General features: G+C 37.9%; 15 non-coding genes across 15 annotated transcripts; all 15 read left to right on the plus strand.

Annotated features, from left to right (window-relative positions):
- Positions 1-488: 488 nt before the first annotated feature.
- Positions 489-561, plus strand: TRNAR-UCG (transfer RNA arginine (anticodon UCG)). Its single transcript has one exon. It is a non-coding gene; the product is annotated as a tRNA-Arg (tRNA).
- Positions 562-1421: 860 nt separating this feature from the next.
- Positions 1422-1494, plus strand: TRNAR-UCG (transfer RNA arginine (anticodon UCG)). Its single transcript has one exon. It is a non-coding gene; the product is annotated as a tRNA-Arg (tRNA).
- Positions 1495-3286: 1792 nt separating this feature from the next.
- On the plus strand, positions 3287-3359 carry TRNAQ-UUG (transfer RNA glutamine (anticodon UUG)). The gene has a single exon. It is a non-coding gene; the product is annotated as a tRNA-Gln (tRNA).
- An 855-nt stretch (positions 3360-4214) lies between these two features.
- On the plus strand, positions 4215-4287 carry TRNAQ-UUG (transfer RNA glutamine (anticodon UUG)). The gene has a single exon. It is a non-coding gene; the product is annotated as a tRNA-Gln (tRNA).
- An 859-nt stretch (positions 4288-5146) lies between these two features.
- On the plus strand, positions 5147-5219 carry TRNAR-UCG (transfer RNA arginine (anticodon UCG)). The gene has a single exon. It is a non-coding gene; the product is annotated as a tRNA-Arg (tRNA).
- An 855-nt stretch (positions 5220-6074) lies between these two features.
- Positions 6075-6147, plus strand: TRNAQ-UUG (transfer RNA glutamine (anticodon UUG)). Its single transcript has one exon. It is a non-coding gene; the product is annotated as a tRNA-Gln (tRNA).
- An 855-nt stretch (positions 6148-7002) lies between these two features.
- TRNAQ-UUG (transfer RNA glutamine (anticodon UUG)) lies at positions 7003-7075 on the plus strand. Its single transcript has one exon. It is a non-coding gene; the product is annotated as a tRNA-Gln (tRNA).
- Positions 7076-7934: 859 nt separating this feature from the next.
- On the plus strand, positions 7935-8007 carry TRNAR-UCG (transfer RNA arginine (anticodon UCG)). The gene has a single exon. It is a non-coding gene; the product is annotated as a tRNA-Arg (tRNA).
- An 855-nt stretch (positions 8008-8862) lies between these two features.
- Positions 8863-8935, plus strand: TRNAQ-UUG (transfer RNA glutamine (anticodon UUG)). The gene has a single exon. It is a non-coding gene; the product is annotated as a tRNA-Gln (tRNA).
- An 857-nt stretch (positions 8936-9792) lies between these two features.
- Positions 9793-9865, plus strand: TRNAQ-UUG (transfer RNA glutamine (anticodon UUG)). The gene has a single exon. It is a non-coding gene; the product is annotated as a tRNA-Gln (tRNA).
- A 929-nt stretch (positions 9866-10794) lies between these two features.
- Positions 10795-10867, plus strand: TRNAQ-UUG (transfer RNA glutamine (anticodon UUG)). The gene has a single exon. It is a non-coding gene; the product is annotated as a tRNA-Gln (tRNA).
- Positions 10868-11722: 855 nt separating this feature from the next.
- On the plus strand, positions 11723-11795 carry TRNAR-UCG (transfer RNA arginine (anticodon UCG)). Its single transcript has one exon. It is a non-coding gene; the product is annotated as a tRNA-Arg (tRNA).
- A 2728-nt stretch (positions 11796-14523) lies between these two features.
- TRNAR-UCG (transfer RNA arginine (anticodon UCG)) lies at positions 14524-14596 on the plus strand. The gene has a single exon. It is a non-coding gene; the product is annotated as a tRNA-Arg (tRNA).
- Positions 14597-15443: 847 nt separating this feature from the next.
- TRNAQ-UUG (transfer RNA glutamine (anticodon UUG)) lies at positions 15444-15516 on the plus strand. Its single transcript has one exon. It is a non-coding gene; the product is annotated as a tRNA-Gln (tRNA).
- An 855-nt stretch (positions 15517-16371) lies between these two features.
- Positions 16372-16444, plus strand: TRNAR-UCG (transfer RNA arginine (anticodon UCG)). The gene has a single exon. It is a non-coding gene; the product is annotated as a tRNA-Arg (tRNA).
- Positions 16445-18601: the final 2157 nt, after the last annotated feature.

Raw genomic sequence — 18601 nt, forward strand, 5'->3', positions numbered from 1 at the left:
AAAGTGTGTTTCTAACAAAAGGCAGTTTTCTCTCTCAAATTGTTTCACAAGTTTGAAAAAAATGAAGTATCTGCATTAACTCCTAAAGGTGTCCATGTTTTCTGCCAAGTGACCTCATGGAAGAGGAGGATTCTGTTTTGGCTTGTCCTTCCACGTTGTTGTCGTCAAGTTTGAAGAATTGAAACATCTGCATTCCCTTCTAACAGTAGATTTCCTCTATTTGACTGAGCGGACAAATTCGGCTCTGCTCATTTCTGGGGAATCGAAAATCAAGATGTTGTTTTGCAAAGCTTTGCCTTTCTTCCATCGTTACTTAATCCATCTTTCAAAATTGCTGTCACTGCTTGAAAGAGTGTGCAGTAAGTGGTGACTCTTTCGGACAAAGGGAGGTTTCTCCAATTTTTTTCACAAGTTGAATCGCTTCTGCAATTTGTCATGCTATGTTTTTTCTTTTTCCCAGATACGCTGCCACACACACACAAAATTGAGACCGCGTGGCCTAATGGATAAGGCGTCTGACTTCGAATCAGAAGATTGAGGGTTCGAGTCCCTTCGTGGTCGATGTTTATGAAGCTTCAAACACCAATGCAGAAGCCTGGCATGTCATGTTCTTCTGAAAAGGGGCAAGTTTCTTTGTTACTTTTAATGATAAAAATTGGTGCGTTTAACTAAATAAAACAACCCTATGATGGAAAATTACTACAAATATAAGATAAAGGACAGTTTCCTTCAAATCTTTTAAAGCAAACCTTTAAATAAAAGTCATCAGAAACAGAGGGATATATTTGAAGAAGTTACCAGGTGGAAACACTGCTTTTAGCCATTGTTAGAGAAATGAAAACAGAAAAATTCTTTGGAAATCATGCTATTTCTTTCTCATCAACTTATGCAAATCATTGGAATTGCCACTTATGCCAAAAAGAGAGAGCTCTGAAAGTGTGTTTCTAACAAAAGGCAGTTTTCTCTCTCAAATTGTTTCACAAGTTTGAAAAAAATGAAGCATCTGCATTAACTCCTAAAGGTGTCCATGTTTTCTGCCAAGTGACCTCATGGAAGAGGAGGATTCTGTTTTGGCTTGTCCTTCCACGTTGTTGTCGTCAAGTTTGAAGAATTGAAACATCTGCATTCCCTTCTAACAGTAGATTTCCTCTATTTGACTGAGCGGACAAATTCGGCTCTGCTCATTTCTGGGGAATCGAAAATCAAGATGTTGTTTTGCAAAGCTTTGCCTTTCTTCCATCGTTACTTAATCCATCTTTCAAAATTGCTGTCACTGCTTGAAAGAGTGTGCAGTAAGTGGTGCCTCTTTCGGACAAAGGGAGGTTTCTCCAATTTTTTTCACAAGTTGAATCGCTTCTGCAATTTGTCATGCTATGTTTTTTCTTTTTCCCAGATACGCTGCCACACACACCCAAAATTGAGACCGCGTGGCCTAATGGATAAGGCGTCTGACTTCGAATCAGAAGATTGAGGGTTTGAGTCCCTTCGTGGTCGATGTTTATGAAGCTTCAAACACCAATGCAGAAGCCTGGCATGTCATGTTCTTCTGAAAAGGGGCAAGTTTTTTGTTACTTTTAATGATAAAAATTGGTGCGTTTAACTAAATCAAACAACCCTATGATATAAAATTACTACAAATATAAGATAAAGGACAGTTTCCTTCAAATCTTTTAAAGCAAACCTTTAAATAAAAGTCATCAGAAACAGAGGGATATATTGGAAGAAGTTACCTGGTGGAAACACTGCTTTTAGCCATTGTTAGAGAAATGAAAACAGAAAAATTCTTTGGAAATCATGCTATTTCTTTCTCATCAACTTATGCAAATCATTGGAATTGCCACTTATGCCAAAAAGAGAGAGCTCTGAAAGTGTGTTTCTAACAAAAGGCAGTTTTCTCTCTCAAATTGTTTCACAAGTTTGAAAAAAATGAAGTATCTGCATTAACTCCTAAAGGTGTCCATGTTTTCTGCCAAGTGACCTCATGGAAGAGGAGGATTCTGTTTTGGCTTGTCCTTCCACGTTGTTGTCGTCAAGTTTGAAGAATTGAAACATCTGCATTCCCTTCTAACAGTAGATTTCCTCTATTTGACTGAGCGGACAAATTCGGCTCTGCTCATTTCTGGGGAATCGAAAATCAAGATGTTGTTTTGCAAAGCTTTGCCTTTCTTCCATCGTTACTTAATCCATCTTTCAAAATTGCTGTCACTGCTTGAAAGAGTGTGCAGTAAGTGGTGACTCTTTCGGACAAAGGGAGGTTTCTCCAATTTTTTTCACAAGTTGAATCGCTTCTGCAATTTGTCATGCTATGTTTTTTCTTTTTCCCAGATACGCTGCCACACACACACAAAATTGAGACCGCGTGGCCTAATGGATAAGACGTCTGACTTCGAATCAGAAGATTGAGGGTTCGAGTCCCTTCGTGGTCGATGTTTATGAAGCTTCAAACACCAATGCAGAAGCCTGGCATGTCATGTTCTTCTGAAAAGGGGCAAGTTTCTTTGTTACTTTTAATGATAAAAATTGGTGCGTTTAACTAAATCAAACAACCCTATGATATAAAATTACTACAAATATAAGATAAAGGACAGTTTCCTTCAAATCTTTTAAAGCAAACCTTTAAATAAAAGTCATCAGAAACAGAGGGATATATTGGAAGAAGTTACCTGGTGGAAACACTGCTTTTAGCCATTGTTAGAGAAATGAAAACAGAAAAATTATTTGGAAATCATGCTATTTCTTTCTCATCAACTTATGCAAATCATTGGAATTGCCACTTATGCCAAAAAGAGAGAGCTCTGAAAGTGTGTTTCTAACAAAAGGCAGTTTTCTCTCTCAAATTGTTTCACAAGTTTGAAAAAAATGAAGCATCTGCATTAACTCCTAAAGGTGTCCATGTTTTCTGCCAAGTGACCTCATGGAAGAGGAGGATTCTGTTTTGGCTTGTCCTTCCACGTTGTTGTCGTCAAGTTTGAAGAATTGAAACATCTGCATTCCCTTCTAACAGTAGATTTCCTCTATTTGACTGAGCGGACAAATTCGGCTCTGCTCATTTCTGGGGAATCGAAAATCAAGATGTTGTTTTGCAAAGCTTTGCCTTTCTTCCATCGTTACTTAATCCATCTTTCAAAATTGCTGTCACTGCTTGAAAGAGTGTGCAGAAAGTGGTGCCTCTTTCGGACAAAGGGAGGTTTCTCCAATTTTTTTCACAAGTTGAATCGCTTCTGCAATTTGTCATGCTATGTTTTTTCTTTTTCCCAGATACGCTGCCACACACACCCAAAATTGAGACCGCGTGGCCTAATGGATAAGGCGTCTGACTTTGAATCAGAAGATTGAGAGTTCGAGTCCCTTCGTGGTCGATGTTTATGAAGCTTCAAACACCAATGAAGAAGCCTGTCATGTTCTTCTGAAAAGGGGCAAGTTTATTTGTTACTTTTAATGATAAAAATTGGTGCGTTTAACTAAATCAAACAACCCTATGATGGAAAATTACTACAAATATAAGATAAAGGACAGTTTCCTTCAAATCTTTTAAAGCAAACCTTTAAATAAAAGTCATCAGAAACAGAGGGATATATTTGAAGAAGTTACCTGGTGGAAACACTGCTTTTAGCCATTGTTAGAGAAATGAAAACAGAAAAATTCTTTGGAAATCATGCTATTTCTTTCTCATCAACTTATGCAAATCATTGGAATTTCCACTTATGCCAAAAAGAGAGAGCTCTGAAAGTGTGTTTCTAACAAAAGGCAGTTTTCTCTCTCAAATTGTTTCACAAGTTTGAAAAAAATGAAGCATCTGCATTAACTCCTAAAGGTGTCCATGTTTTCTGCCAAGTGACCTCATGGAAGAGGAGGATTCTGTTTTGGCTTGTCCTTCCACGTTGTTGTCGTCAAGTTTGAAGAATTGAAACATCTGCATTCCCTTCTAACAGTAGATTTCCTCTATTTGACTGAGCGGACAAATTCGGCTCTGCTCATTTCTGGGGAATCGAAAATCAAGATGTTGTTTTGCAAAGCTTTGCCTTTCTTCCATCGTTACTTAATCCATCTTTCAAAATTGCTGTCACTGCTTGAAAGAGTGTGCAGTAAGTGGTGCCTCTTTCGGACAAAGGGAGGTTTCTCCAATTTTTTTCACAAGTTGAATCGCTTCTGCAATTTGTCATGCTATGTTTTTTCTTTTTCCCAGATACGCTGCCACAAACACCCAAAATTGAGACCGCGTGGCCTAATGGATAAGGCGTCTGACTTTGAATCAGAAGATTGAGAGTTCGAGTCCCTTCGTGGTCAATGTTTATGAAGCTTCAAACACCAATGAAGAAGCCTGTCATGTTCTTCTGAAAAGGGGCAAGTTTATTTGTTACTTTTAATGATAAAAATTGGTGCGTTTAACTAAATCAAACAACCCTATGATGGAAAATTACTACAAATATAGGATAAAGGACAGTTTCCTTCAAATCTTTTAAAGCAAACCTTTAAATAAAAGTCATCAGAAACAGAGGGATATATTTGAAGAAGTTACCTGGTGGAAACACTGCTTTTAGCCATTGTTAGAGAAATGAAAACAGAAAAATTCTTTGGAAATCATGCTATTTCTTTCTCATCAACTTATGCAAATCATTGGAATTGCCACTTATGCCAAAAAGAGAGAGCTCTGAAAGTGTGTTTCTAACAAAAGGCAGTTTTCTCTCTCAAATTGTTTCACAAGTTTGAAAAAAATGAAGCATCTGCATTAACTCCTAAAGGTGTCCATGTTTTCTGCCAAGTGACCTCATGGAAGAGGAGGATTCTGTTTTGGCTTGTCCTTCCACGTTGTTGTCGTCAAGTTTGAAGAATTGAAACATCTGCATTCCCTTCTAACAGTAGATTTCCTCTATTTGACTGAGCGGACACATTCGGCTCTGCTCATTTCTGGGGAATCGAAAATCAAGATGTTGTTTTGCAAAGCTTTGCCTTTCTTCCATCGTTACTTAATCAATCTTTTAAAATTGCTGTCACTGCTTGAAAGAGTGTGCAGTAAGTGGTGCCTCTTTCGGACAAAGGGAGGTTTCTCCAATTTTTTTCACAAGTTGAATCGCTTCTGCAATTTGTCATGCTATGTTTTTTCTTTTTCCCAGATACGCTGCCACACACACACACCCAAAATTGAGACCGCGTGGCCTAATGGATAAGGCATCTGACTTCGAATCAGAAGATTGAGGGTTCGAGTCCCTTCGTGGTCGATGTTTATGAAGCTTCAAACACCAATGCAGAAGCCTGGCATGTTCTTCTGAAAAGGGGCAAGTTTCTTTGTTACTTTTAATGATAAAAATTGGTGCGTTTAACTAAATCAAACAACCCTATGATATAAAATTACTACAAATATAAGATAAAGGACAGTTTCCTTCAAATCTTTTAAAGCAAACCTTTAAATAAAAGTCATCAGAAACAGAGGGATATATTGGAAGAAGTTACCTGGTGGAAACACTGCTTTTAGCCATTGTTAGAGAAATGAAAACAGAAAAATTCTTTGGAAATCATGCTATTTCTTTCTCATCAACTTATGCAAATCATTGGAATTGCCACTTATGCCAAAAAGAGAGAGCTCTGAAAGTGTGTTTCTAACAAAAGGCAGTTTTCTCTCTCAAATTGTTTCACAAGTTTGAAAAAAATGAAGCATCTGCATTAACTCCTAAAGGTGTCCATGTTTTCTGCCAAGTGACCTCATGGAAGAGGAGGATTCTGTTTTGGCTTGTCCTTCCACGTTGTTGTCGTCAAGTTTGAAGAATTGAAACATCTGCATTCCCTTCTAACAGTAGATTTCCTCTATTTGACTGAGCGGACAAATTCGGCTCTGCTCATTTCTGGGGAATCGAAAATCAAGATGTTGTTTTGCAAAGCTTTGCCTTTCTTCCATCGTTACTTAATCCATCTTTCAAAATTGCTGTCACTGCTTGAAAGAGTGTGCAGAAAGTGGTGCCTCTTTCGGACAAAGGGAGGTTTCTCCAATTTTTTTCACAAGTTGAATCGCTTCTGCAATTTGTCATGCTATGTTTTTTCTTTTTCCCAGATACGCTGCCACACACACCCAAAATTGAGACCGCGTGGCCTAATGGATAAGGCGTCTGACTTTGAATCAGAAGATTGAGAGTTCGAGTCCCTTCGTGGTCGATGTTTATGAAGCTTCAAACACCAATGAAGAAGCCTGTCATGTTCTTCTGAAAAGGGGCAAGTTTATTTGTTACTTTTAATGATAAAAATTGGTGCGTTTAACTAAATCAAACAACCCTATGATGGAAAATTACTACAAATATAAGATAAAGGACAGTTTCCTTCAAATCTTTTAAAGCAAACCTTTAAATAAAAGTCATCAGAAACAGAGGGATATATTTGAAGAAGTTACCTGGTGGAAACACTGCTTTTAGCCATTGTTAGAGAAATGAAAACAGAAAAATTCTTTGGAAATCATGCTATTTCTTTCTCATCAACTTATGCAAATCATTGGAATTTCCACTTATGCCAAAAAGAGAGAGCTCTGAAAGTGTGTTTCTAACAAAAGGCAGTTTTCTCTCTCAAATTGTTTCACAAGTTTGAAAAAAATGAAGCATCTGCATTAACTCCTAAAGGTGTCCATGTTTTCTGCCAAGTGACCTCATGGAAGAGGAGGATTCTGTTTTGGCTTGTCCTTCCACGTTGTTGTCGTCAAGTTTGAAGAATTGAAACATCTGCATTCCCTTCTAACAGTAGATTTCCTCTATTTGACTGAGCGGACAAATTCGGCTCTGCTCATTTCTGGGGAATCGAAAATCAAGATGTTGTTTTGCAAAGCTTTGCCTTTCTTCCATCGTTACTTAATCCATCTTTCAAAATTGCTGTCACTGCTTGAAAGAGTGTGCAGTAAGTGGTGCCTCTTTCGGACAAAGGGAGGTTTCTCCAATTTTTTTCACAAGTTGAATCGCTTCTGCAATTTGTCATGCTATGTTTTTTCTTTTTCCCAGATACGCTGCCACAAACACCCAAAATTGAGACCGCGTGGCCTAATGGATAAGGCGTCTGACTTTGAATCAGAAGATTGAGAGTTCGAGTCCCTTCGTGGTCAATGTTTATGAAGCTTCAAACACCAATGAAGAAGCCTGTCATGTTCTTCTGAAAAGGGGCAAGTTTATTTGTTACTTTTAATGATAAAAATTGGTGCGTTTAACTAAATCAAACAACCCTATGATGGAAAATTACTACAAATATAGGATAAAGGACAGTTTCCTTCAAATCTTTTAAAGCAAACCTTTAAATAAAAGTCATCAGAAACAGAGGGATATATTTGAAGAAGTTACCTGGTGGAAACACTGCTTTTAGCCATTGTTAGAGAAATGAAAACAGAAAAATTCTTTGGAAATCATGCTATTTCTTTCTCATCAACTTATGCAAATCATTGGAATTGCCACTTATGCCAAAAAGAGAGAGCTCTGAAAGTGTGTTTCTAACAAAAGGCAGTTTTCTCTCTCAAATTGTTTCACAAGTTTGAAAAAAATGAAGCATCTGCATTAACTCCTAAAGGTGTCCATGTTTTCTGCCAAGTGACCTCATGGAAGAGGAGGATTCTGTTTTGGCTTGTCCTTCCACGTTGTTGTCGTCAAGTTTGAAGAATTGAAACATCTGCATTCCCTTCTAACAGTAGATTTCCTCTATTTGACTGAGCGGACACATTCGGCTCTGCTCATTTCTGGGGAATCGAAAATCAAGATGTTGTTTTGCAAAGCTTTGCCTTTCTTCCATCGTTACTTAATCAATCTTTTAAAATTGCTGTCACTGCTTGAAAGAGTGTGCAGTAAGTGGTGCCTCTTTCGGACAAAGGGAGGTTTCTCCAATTTTTTTCACAAGTTGAATCGCTTCTGCAATTTGTCATGCTATGTTTTTTCTTTTTCCCAGATACGCTGCCACACACACACACCCAAAATTGAGACCGCGTGGCCTAATGGATAAGGCATCTGACTTCGAATCAGAAGATTGAGGGTTCGAGTCCCTTCGTGGTCGATGTTTATGAAGCTTCAAACACCAATGCAGAAGCCTGGCATGTTCTTCTGAAAAGGGGCAAGTTTCTTTGTTACTTTTAATGATAAAAATTGGTGCGTTTAACTAAATCAAACAACCCTATGATATAAAATTACTACAAATATAAGATAAAGGACAGTTTCCTTCAAATCTTTTAAAGCAAACCTTTAAATAAAAGTCATCAGAAACAGAGGGATATATTGGAAGAAGTTACCTGGTGGAAACACTGCTTTTAGCCATTGTTAGAGAAATGAAAACAGAAAAATTCTTTGGAAATCATGCTATTTCTTTCTCATCAACTTATGCAAATCATTGGAATTGCCACTTATGCCAAAAAGAGAGAGCTCTGAAAGTGTGTTTCTAACAAAAGGCAGTTTTCTCTCTCAAATTGTTTCACAAGTTTGAAAAAAATGAAGCATCTGCATTAACTCCTAAAGGTGTCCATGTTTTCTGCCAATTGACCTCATGGAAGAGGAGGATTCTGTTTTGGCTTGTCCTTCCACGTTGTTGTCGTCAAGTTTGAAGAATTGAAACATCTGCATTCCCTTCTAACAGTAGATTTCCTCTATTTGACTGAGCGGACAAATTCGGCTCTGCTCATTTCTGGGGAATCGAAAATCAAGATGTTGTTTTGCAAAGCTTTGCCTTTCTTCCATCGTTACTTAATCCATCTTTCAAAATTGCTGTCACTGCTTGAAAGAGTGTGCAGTAAGTGGTGCCTCTTTCGGACAAAGGGAGGTTTCTCCAATTTTTTTCACAAGTTGAATCGCTTCTGCAATTTGTCATGCTATGTTTTTTCTTTTTCCCAGATACGCTGCCACACACACCCAAAATTGAGACCGCGTGGCCTAATGGATAAGGCGTCTGACTTTGAATCAGAAGATTGAGAGTTCGAGTCCCTTCGTGGTCGATGTTTATGAAGCTTCAAACACCAATGAAGAAGCCTGTCATGTTCTTCTGAAAAGGGGCAAGTTTATTTGTTACTTTTAATGATAAAAATTGGTGCGTTTAACTAAATCAAACAACCCTATGATGGAAAATTACTACAAATATAAGATAAAGGACAGTTTCCTTCAAATCTTTTAAAGCAAACCTTTAAATAAAAGTCATCAGAAACAGAGGGATATATTTGAAGAAGTTACCTGGTGGAAACACTGCTTTTAGCCATTGTTAGAGAAATGAAAACAGAAAAATTCTTTGGAAATCATGCTATTTCTTTCTCATCAACTTATGCAAATCATTGGAATTGCCACTTATGCCAAAAAGAGAGAGCTCTGAAAGTGTGTTTCTAACAAAAGGCAGTTTTCTCTCTCAAATTGTTTCACAAGTTTGAAAAAAATGAAGCATCTGCATTAACTCCTAAAGGTGTCCATGTTTTCTGCCAAGTGACCTCATGGAAGAGGAGGATTCTGTTTTGGCTTGTCCTTCCACGTTGTTGTCGTCAAGTTTGAAGAATTGAAACATCTGCATTCCCTTCTAACAGTAGATTTCCTCTATTTGACTGAGCGGACAAATTCGGCTCTGCTCATTTCTGGGGAATCGAAAATCAAGATGTTGTTTTGCAAAGCTTTGCCTTTCTTCCATCGTTACTTAATCCATCTTTTAAAATTGCTGTCACTGCTTGAAAGAGTGTGCAGTAAGTGGTGCCTCTTTCGGACAAAGGCAGGTTTCTCCAATTTTTTTCACAAGTTGAATCGCTTCTGCAATTTGTCATGCTATGTTTTTTCTTTTTCCCAGATACGCTGCCACACACACACCCAAAATTGAGACCGCGTGGCCTAATGGATAAGGCGTCTGACTTTGAATCAGAAGATTGAGGGTTCGAGTCCCTTCGTGGTCGATGTTTATGAAGCTTCAAACACCAATGCAGAAGCCTGGCATGTTCTTCTGAAAAGGGGCAAGTTTCTTTGTTACTTTTAATGATAAAAATTGGTGCGTTTAACTAAATCAAACAACCCTATGATATAAAATTACTACAAATATAAGATAAAGGACAGTTTCCTTCAAATCTTTTAAAGCAAACCTTTAACCCCTTAAGGACACATGACATGTGTGACATGTCATGATTCCCTTTTATTCCAGAAGTTTGGTCCTTAAGGGGTTAAATAAAAGTCATCAGAAACAGAGGGATATATTGGAAGAAGTTACCTGGTGGAAACACTGCTTTTAGCCATTGTTAGAGAAATGAAAACAGAAAAATTCTTTGGAAATCATGCTATTTCTTTCTCATCAACTTATGCAAATCATTGGAATTGCCACTTATGCCAAAAAGAGAGAGCTCTGGAAGTGTGTTTCTAACAAAAGGCAGTTTTCTCTCTCAAATTGTTTCACAAGTTTGAAAAAAATGAAGCATCTGCATTAACTCCTAAAGGTGTCCATGTTTTCTGCCAAGTGACCTCATGGAAGAGGAGGATTCTGTTTTGGCTTGTCCTTCCACGTTGTTGTCAAGTTTGAAGAATTGAAACATCTGCATTCCCTTCTAACAGTAGATTTCCTCTATTTGACTGAGCGGACAAATTCGGCTCTGCTCATTTCTGGGGAATCGAAAATCAAGATGTTGTTTTGCAAAGCATTGCCTTTCTTCCATCGTTACTTAATCCATCTTTTAAAATTGCTGTCACTGCTTGAAAGAGTGTGCAGTAAGTGGTGCCTCTTTCGGACAAAGGCAGGTTTCTCCAATTTTTTTCACAAGTTGAATCGCTTCTGCAATTTGTCATGCTATGTTTTTTCTTTTTCCCAGATACGCTGCCACATCACACCCAAAATTGAGACCGCGTGGCCTAATGGATAAGGCGTCTGACTTTGAATCAGAAGATTGAGAGTTCGAGTCCCTTCGTGGTCGATGTTTATGAAGCTTCAAACACCAATGAAGAAGCCTGTCATGTTCTTCTGAAAAGGGGCAAGTGTATTTGTTACTTTTAATGATAAAAATTGGTGCGTTTAACTAAATCAAACAACCCTATGATGGAAAATTACTACAAATATAGGATAAAGGACAGTTTCCTTCAAATCTTTTAAAGCAAACCTTTAAATAAAAGTCATCAGAAACAGAGGGATATATTGGAAGAAGTTACCTGGTGGAAACACTGCTTTTAGCCATTGTTAGAGAAATGAAAACAGAAAAATTCTTTGGAAATCATGCTATTTCTTTCTCATCAACTTATGCAAATCATTGGAATTGCCACTTATGCCAAAAAGAGAGAGCTCTGAAAGTGTGTTTCTAACAAAAGGCAGTTTTCTCTCTCAAATTGTTTCACAAGTTTGAAAAAAATGAAGCATCTGCATTAACTCCTAAAGGTGTCCATGTTTTCTGCCAAGTGACCTCATGGAAGAGGAGGATTCTGTTTTGGCTTGTCCTTCCACGTTGTTGTCGTCAAGTTTGAAGAATTGAAACATCTGCATTCCCTTCTAACAGTAGATTTCCTCTATTTGACTGAGCGGACAAATTCGGCTCTGCTCATTTCTGGGGAATCGAAAATCAAGATGTTGTTTTGCAAAGCTTTGCCTTTCTTCCATCGTTACTTAATCCATCTTTCAAAATTGCTGTCACTGCTTGAAAGAGTGTGCAGTAAGTGGTGCCTCTTTCGGACAAAGGGAGGTTTCTCCAATTTTTTTCACAAGTTGAATCGCTTCTGCAATTTGTCATGCTATGTTTTTTCTTTTTCCCAGATACGCTGCCACACGCACACAAAATTGAGACCGCGTGGCCTAATGGATAAGGCGTCTGACTTCGAATCAGAAGATTGAGGGTTCGAGTCCCTTCGTGGTCGATGTTTATGAAGCTTCAAACACCAATGCAGAAGCCTGGCATGTCATGTTCTTCTGAAAAGGGGCAAGTTTCTTTGTTACTTTTAATGATAAAAATTGGTGCGTTTAACTAAATCAAACAACCCTATGATATAAAATTACTACAAATATAAGATAAAGGACAGTTTCCTTCAAATCTTTTAAAGCAAACCTTTAAATAAAAGTCATCAGAAACAGAGGGATATATTGGAAGAAGTTACCTGGTGGAAACACTGCTTTTAGCCATTGTTAGAGAAATGAAAACAGAAAAATTCTTTGGAAATCATGCTATTTCTTTCTCATCAACTTATGCAAATCATTGGAATTGCCACTTATGCCAAAAAGAGAGAGCTCTGAAAGTGTGTTTCTAACAAAAGGCAGTTTTCTCTCTCAAATTGTTTCACAAGTTTGAAAAAAATGAAGCATCTGCATTAACTCCTAAAGGTGTCCATGTTTTCTGCCAAGTGACCTCATGGAAGAGGAGGATTCTGTTTTGGCTTGTCCTTCCACGTTGTTGTCGTCAAGTTTGAAGAATTGAAACATCTGCATTCCCTTCTAACAGTAGATTTCCTCTATTTGACTGAGCGGACAAATTCGGCTCTGCTCATTTCTGGGGAATCGAATATCAAGATGTTGTTTTGCAAAGCTTTGCCTTTCTTCCATCGTTACTTAATCCATCTTTCAAAATTGCTGTCACTGCTTGAAAGAGTGTGCAGTAAGTGGTGACTCTTTCGGACAAAGGGAGGTTTCTCCAATTTTTTTCACAAGTTGAATCGCTTCTGCAATTTGTCATGCTATGTTTTTTCTTTTTCCCAGATACGCTGCCACACACACCCAAAATTGAGACCCCGTGGACTAATGGATAAGGCGTCTGACTTCGAATCAGAAGATTGAGGGTTCGAGTCCCTTCGTGGTCGATGTTTATGAAGCTTCAAACACCAATGCAGAAGCCTGGCATGTCATGTTCTTCTGAAAAGGGGCAAGTTTCTTTGTTACTTTTAATGATAAAAATTGGTGCGTTTAACTAAATCAAACAACCCTATGATATAAAATTACTACAAATATAAGATAAAGGACAGTTTCCTTCAAATCTTTTAAAGCAAACCTTTAAATAAAAGTCATCAGAAACAGAGGGATATATTGGAAGAAGTTACCTGGTGGAAACACTGCTTTTAGCCATTGTTAGAGAAATGAAAACAGAAAAATTCTTTGGAAATCATGCTATTTCTTTCTCATCAACTTATGCAAATCATTGGAATTGCCACTTATGCCAAAAAGAGAGAGCTCTGAAAGTGTGTTTCTAACAAAAGGCAGTTTTCTCTCTCAAATTGTTTCACAAGTTTGAAAAAAATGAAGCATCTGCATTAACTCCTAAAGGTGTCCATGTTTTCTGCCAAGTGACCTCATGGAAGAGGAGGATTCTGTTTTGGCTTGTCCTTCCACGTTGTTGTCGTCAAGTTTGAAGAATTGAAACATCTGCATTCCCTTCTAACAGTAGATTTCCTCTATTTGACTGAGCGGACAAATTCGGCTCTGCTCATTTCTGGGGAATCGAAAATCAAGATGTTGTTTTACAAAGCTTTGCCTTTCTTCCATCGTTACTTAATCCATCTTTCAAAATTGCTGTCACTGCTTGAAAGAGTGTGCAGTAAGTGGTGACTCTTTCGGACAAAGGGAGGTTTCTCCAATTTTTTTCACAAGTTGAATCGCTTCTGCAATTTGTCATGCTATGTTTTTTCTTTTTCCCAGATACGCTGCCACACACACCCAAAATTGAGACCCCGTGGACTAATGGATAAGGCGTCTGACTTCGAATCAGAAGATTGAGGGTTCGAGTCCCTTCGTGGTCGATGTTTATGAAGCTTCAAACACCAATGCAGAAGCCTGGCATGTCATGTTCTTCTGAAAAGGGGCAAGTTTCTTTGTTACTTTTAATGATAAAAATTGGTGCGTTTAACTAAATCAAACAACCCTATGATATAAAATTACTACAAATATAAGATAAAGGACAGTTTCCTTCAAATCTTTTAAAGCAAACCTTTAAATAAAAGTCATCAGAAACAGAGGGATATATTGGAAGAAGTTACCTGGTGGAAACACTGCTTTTAGCCATTGTTAGAGAAATGAAAACAGAAAAATTCTTTGGAAATCATGCTATTTCTTTCTCATCAACTTATGCAAATCATTGGAATTGCCACTTATGCCAAAAAGAGAGAGCTCTGAAAGTGTGTTTCTAACAAAAGGCAGTTTTCTCTCTCAAATTGTTTCACAAGTTTGAAAAAAATGAAGCATCTGCATTAACTCCTAAAGGTGTCCATGTTTTCTGCCAAGTGACCTCATGGAAGAGGAGGATTCTGTTTTGGCTTGTCCTTCCACGTTGTTGTCGTCAAGTTTGAAGAATTGAAACATCTGCATTCCCTTCTAACAGTAGATTTCCTCTATTTGACTGAGCGGACAAATTCGGCTCTGCTCATTTCTGGGGAATCGAAAATCAAGATGTTGTTTTGCAAAGCTTTGCCTTTCTTCCATCGTTACTTAATCCATCTTTCAAAATTGCTGTCACTGCTTGAAAGAGTGTGCAGTAAGTGGTGCCTCTTTCGGACAAAGGGAGGTTTCTCCAATTTTTTTCACAAGTTGAATCGCTTCTGCAATTTGTCATGCTATGTTTTTTCTTTTTCCCAGATACGCTGCCACACACACACCCAAAATTGAGACCGCGTGGCCTAATGGATAAGGCGTCTGACTTCGAATCAGAAGATTGAGGGTTCGAGTCCCTTCGTGGTCGATGTTTATGAAGCTTCAAACACCAATGCAGAAGCCTGGCATGTTCTTCTGAAAAGGGGCAAGTTACTTTTAATGATAAAAATTGGTGCGTTTAACTAAATCAAACAACCCTATGATATAAAATTACTACAAATATAAGATAAAGGACAGTTTCCTTCAAATCTTTTAAAGCAAACCTTTAAATAAAAGTCATCAGAAACAGAGGGATATATTGGAAGAAGTTACCTGGTGGAAACACTGCTTTTAGCCATTGTTAGAGAAATGAAAACAGAAAAATTCTTTGGAAATCATGCTATTTCTTTCTCATCAACTTATGCAAATCATTGGAATTGCCACTTATGCCAAAAAGAGAGAGCTCTGAAAGTGTGTTTCTAACAAAAGGCAGTTTTCTCTCTCAAATTGTTTCACAAGTTTGAAAAAAATGAAGCATCTGCATTAACTCCTAAAGGTGTCCATGTTTTCTGCCAAGTGACCTCATGGAAGAGGAGGATTCTGTTTTGGCTTGTCCTTCCACGTTGTTGTCGTCAAGTTTGAAGAATTGAAACATCTGCATTCCCTTCTAACAGTAGATTTCCTCTATTTGACTGAGCGGACAAATTCGGCTCTGCTCATTTCTGGGGAATCGAAAATCAAGATGTTGTTTTGCAAAGCTTTGCCTTTCTTCCATCGTTACTTAATCCATCTTTCAAAATTGCTGTCACTGCTTGAAAGAGTGTGCAGTAAGTGGTGCCTCTTTCGGACAAAGGGAGGTTTCTCCAATTTTTTTCACAAGTTGAATCGCTTCTGCAATTTGTCATGCTATGTTTTTTCTTTTTCCCAGATACGCTGCCACACACACCCAAAATTGAGACCGCGTGGCCTAATGGATAAGGCGTCTGACTTTGAATCAGAAGATTGAGAGTTCGAGTCCCTTCGTGGTCGATGTTTATGAAGCTTCAAACACCAATGAAGAAGCCTGTCATGTTCTTCTGAAAAGGGGCAAGTGTATTTGTTACTTTTAATGATAAAAATTGGTGCGTTTAACTAAATCAAACAACCCTATGATGGAAAATTACTACAAATATAGGATAAAGGACAGTTTACTTCAAATCTTTTAAAGCAAACCTTTAAATAAAAGTCATCAGAAACAGAGGGATATATTTGAAGAAGTTACCTGGTGGAAACACTGCTTTTAGCCATTGTTAGAGAAATGAAAACAGAAAAATTCTTTGGAAATCATGCTATTTCTTTCTCATCAACTTATGCAAATCATTGGAATTGCCACTTATGCCAAAAAGAGAGAGTTCTGAAAGTGTGTTTCTAACAAAAGGCAGTTTTCTCTCTCAAATTGTTTCACAAGTTTGAAAAAAATGAAGCATCTGCATTAACTCCTAAAGGTGTCCATGTTTTCTGCCAAGTGACCTCATGGAAGAGGAGGATTCTGTTTTGGCTTGTCCTTCCACGTTGTTGTCGTCAAGTTTGAAGAATTGAAACATCTGCATTCCCTTCTAACAGTAGATTTCCTCTATTTGACTGAGCGGACAAATTCGGCTCTGCTCATTTCTGGGGAATCGAAAATCAAGATGTTGTTTTGCAAAGCTTTGCCTTTCTTCCATCGTTACTTAATCCATCTTTCAAAATTGCTGTCACTGCTTGAAAGAGTGTGCAGTAAGTGGTGCCTCTTTCGGACAAAGGGAGGTTTCTCCAATTTTTTTCACAAGTTGAATCGCTTCTGCAATTTGTCATGCTATGTTTTTTCTTTTTCCCAGATACGCTGCCACACACACACAAAATTGAGACCGCGTGGCCTAATGGATAAGGCGTCTGACTTCGAATCAGAAGATTGAGGGTTCGAGTCCCTTCGTGGTCGATGTTTATGAAGCTTCAAACACCAATGCAGAAGCCTGGCATGTCATGTTCTTCTGAAAAGGGGCAAGTTTCTTTGTTACTTTTAATGATAAAAATTGGTGCGTTTAACTAAATCAAACAACCCTATGATATAAAATTACTACAAATATAAGATAAAGGACAGTTTCCTTCAAATCTTTTAAAGCAAACCTTTAAATAAAAGTCATCAGAAACAGAGGGATATATTGGAAGAAGTTACCTGGTGGAAACACTGCTTTTAGCCATTGTTAGAGAAATGAAAACAGAAAAATTCTTTGGAAATCATGCTATTTCTTTCTCATCAACTTATGCAAATCATTGGAATTGCCACTTATGCCAAAAAGAGAGAGCTCTGAAAGTGTGTTTCTAACAAAAGGCAGTTTTCTCTCTCAAATTGTTTCACAAGTTTGAAAAAAATGAAGCATCTGCATTAACTCCTAAAGGTGTCCATGTTTTCTGCCAAGTGACCTCATGGAAGAGGAGGATTCTGTTTTGGCTTGTCCTTCCACGTTGTTGTCGTCAAGTTTGAAGAATTTAAACATCTGCATTCCCTTCTAACAGTAGATTTCCTCTATTTGACTGAGCGGACAAATTCGGCTCTGCTCATTTCTGGGGAATCGAATATCAAGATGTTGTTTTGCAAAGCTTTGCCTTTCTTCCATCGTTACTTAATCCATCTTTCAAAATTGCTGTCACTGCTTGAAAGAGTGTGCAGTAAGTGGTGACTCTTTCGGACAAAGGGAGGTTTCTCCAATTTTTTTCACAAGTTGAATCGCTTCTGCAATTTGTCATGCTATGTTTTTTCTTTTTCCCAGATACGCTGCCACACACACCCAAAATTGAGACCCCGTGGACTAATGGATAAGGCGTCTGACTTTGAATCAGAAGATTGAGGGTTCGAGTCCCTTCGTGGTCGATGTTTATGAAGCTTCAAACACCAATGCAGAAGCCTGGCATGTCATGTTCTTCTGAAAAGGGGCAAGTTTCTTTGTTACTTTTAATGATAAAAATTGGTGCGTTTAACTAAATCAAACAACCCTATGATATAAAATTACTACAAATATAAGATAAAGGACAGTTTCCTTCAAATCTTTTAAAGCAAACCTTTAAATAAAAGTCATCAGAAACAGAGGGATATATTGGAAGAAGTTACCTGGTGGAAACACTGCTTTTAGCCATTGTTAGAGAAATGAAAACAGAAAAATTCTTTGGAAATCATGCTATTTCTTTCTCATCAACTTATGCAAATCATTGGAATTGCCACTTATGCCAAAAAGAGAGAGCTCTGAAAGTGTGTTTCTAACAAAAGGCAGTTTTCTCTCTCAAATTGTTTCACAAGTTTGAAAAAAATGAAGCATCTGCATTAACTCCTAAAGGTGTCCATGTTTTCTGCCAAGTGACCTCATGGAAGAGGAGGATTCTGTTTTGGCTTGTCCTTCCACGTTGTTGTCGTCAAGTTTGAAGAATTGAAACATCTGCATTCCCTTCTAACAGTAGATTTCCTCTATTTGACTGAGCGGACAAATTCGGCTCTGCTCATTTCTGGGGAATCGAAAATCAAGATGTTGTTTTGCAAAGCTTTGCCTTTCTTCCATCGTTACTTAATCCATCTTTCAAAATTGCTGTCACTGCTTGAAAGAGTGTGCAGTAAGTGGTGCCTCTTTCGGACAAAGGGAGGTTTCTCCAATTTTTTTCACAAGTTGAATCGCTTCTGCAATTTGTCATGCTATGTTTTTTCTTTTTCCCAGATACGCTGCCACACACACACAAAATTGAGACCGCGTGGCCTAATGGATAAGGCGTCTAACTTTGAATCAGAAGATTGAGAGTTCGAGTCCCTTCGTGGTCGATGTTTATGAAGCTTCAAACACCAATGAAGAAGCCTGTCATGTTCTTCTGAAAAGGGGCAAGTTTATTTGTTACTTTTAATGATAAAAATTGGTGCGTTTAACTAAATCAAACAACCCTATGATGGAAAATTACTACAAATATAAGATAAAGGACAGTTTCCTTCAAATCTTTTAAAGCAAACCTTTAAATAAAAGTCATCAGAAACAGAGGGATATATTTGAAGAAGTTACCTGGTGGAAACACTGCTTTTAGCCATTGTTAGAGAAATGAAAACAGAAAAATTCTTTGG

This window comes from Pelobates fuscus, chromosome 9, assembly GCF_036172605.1.
Source record: "Pelobates fuscus isolate aPelFus1 chromosome 9, aPelFus1.pri, whole genome shotgun sequence".
Classification (NCBI taxonomy): domain Eukaryota; kingdom Metazoa; phylum Chordata; class Amphibia; order Anura; family Pelobatidae; genus Pelobates; species Pelobates fuscus.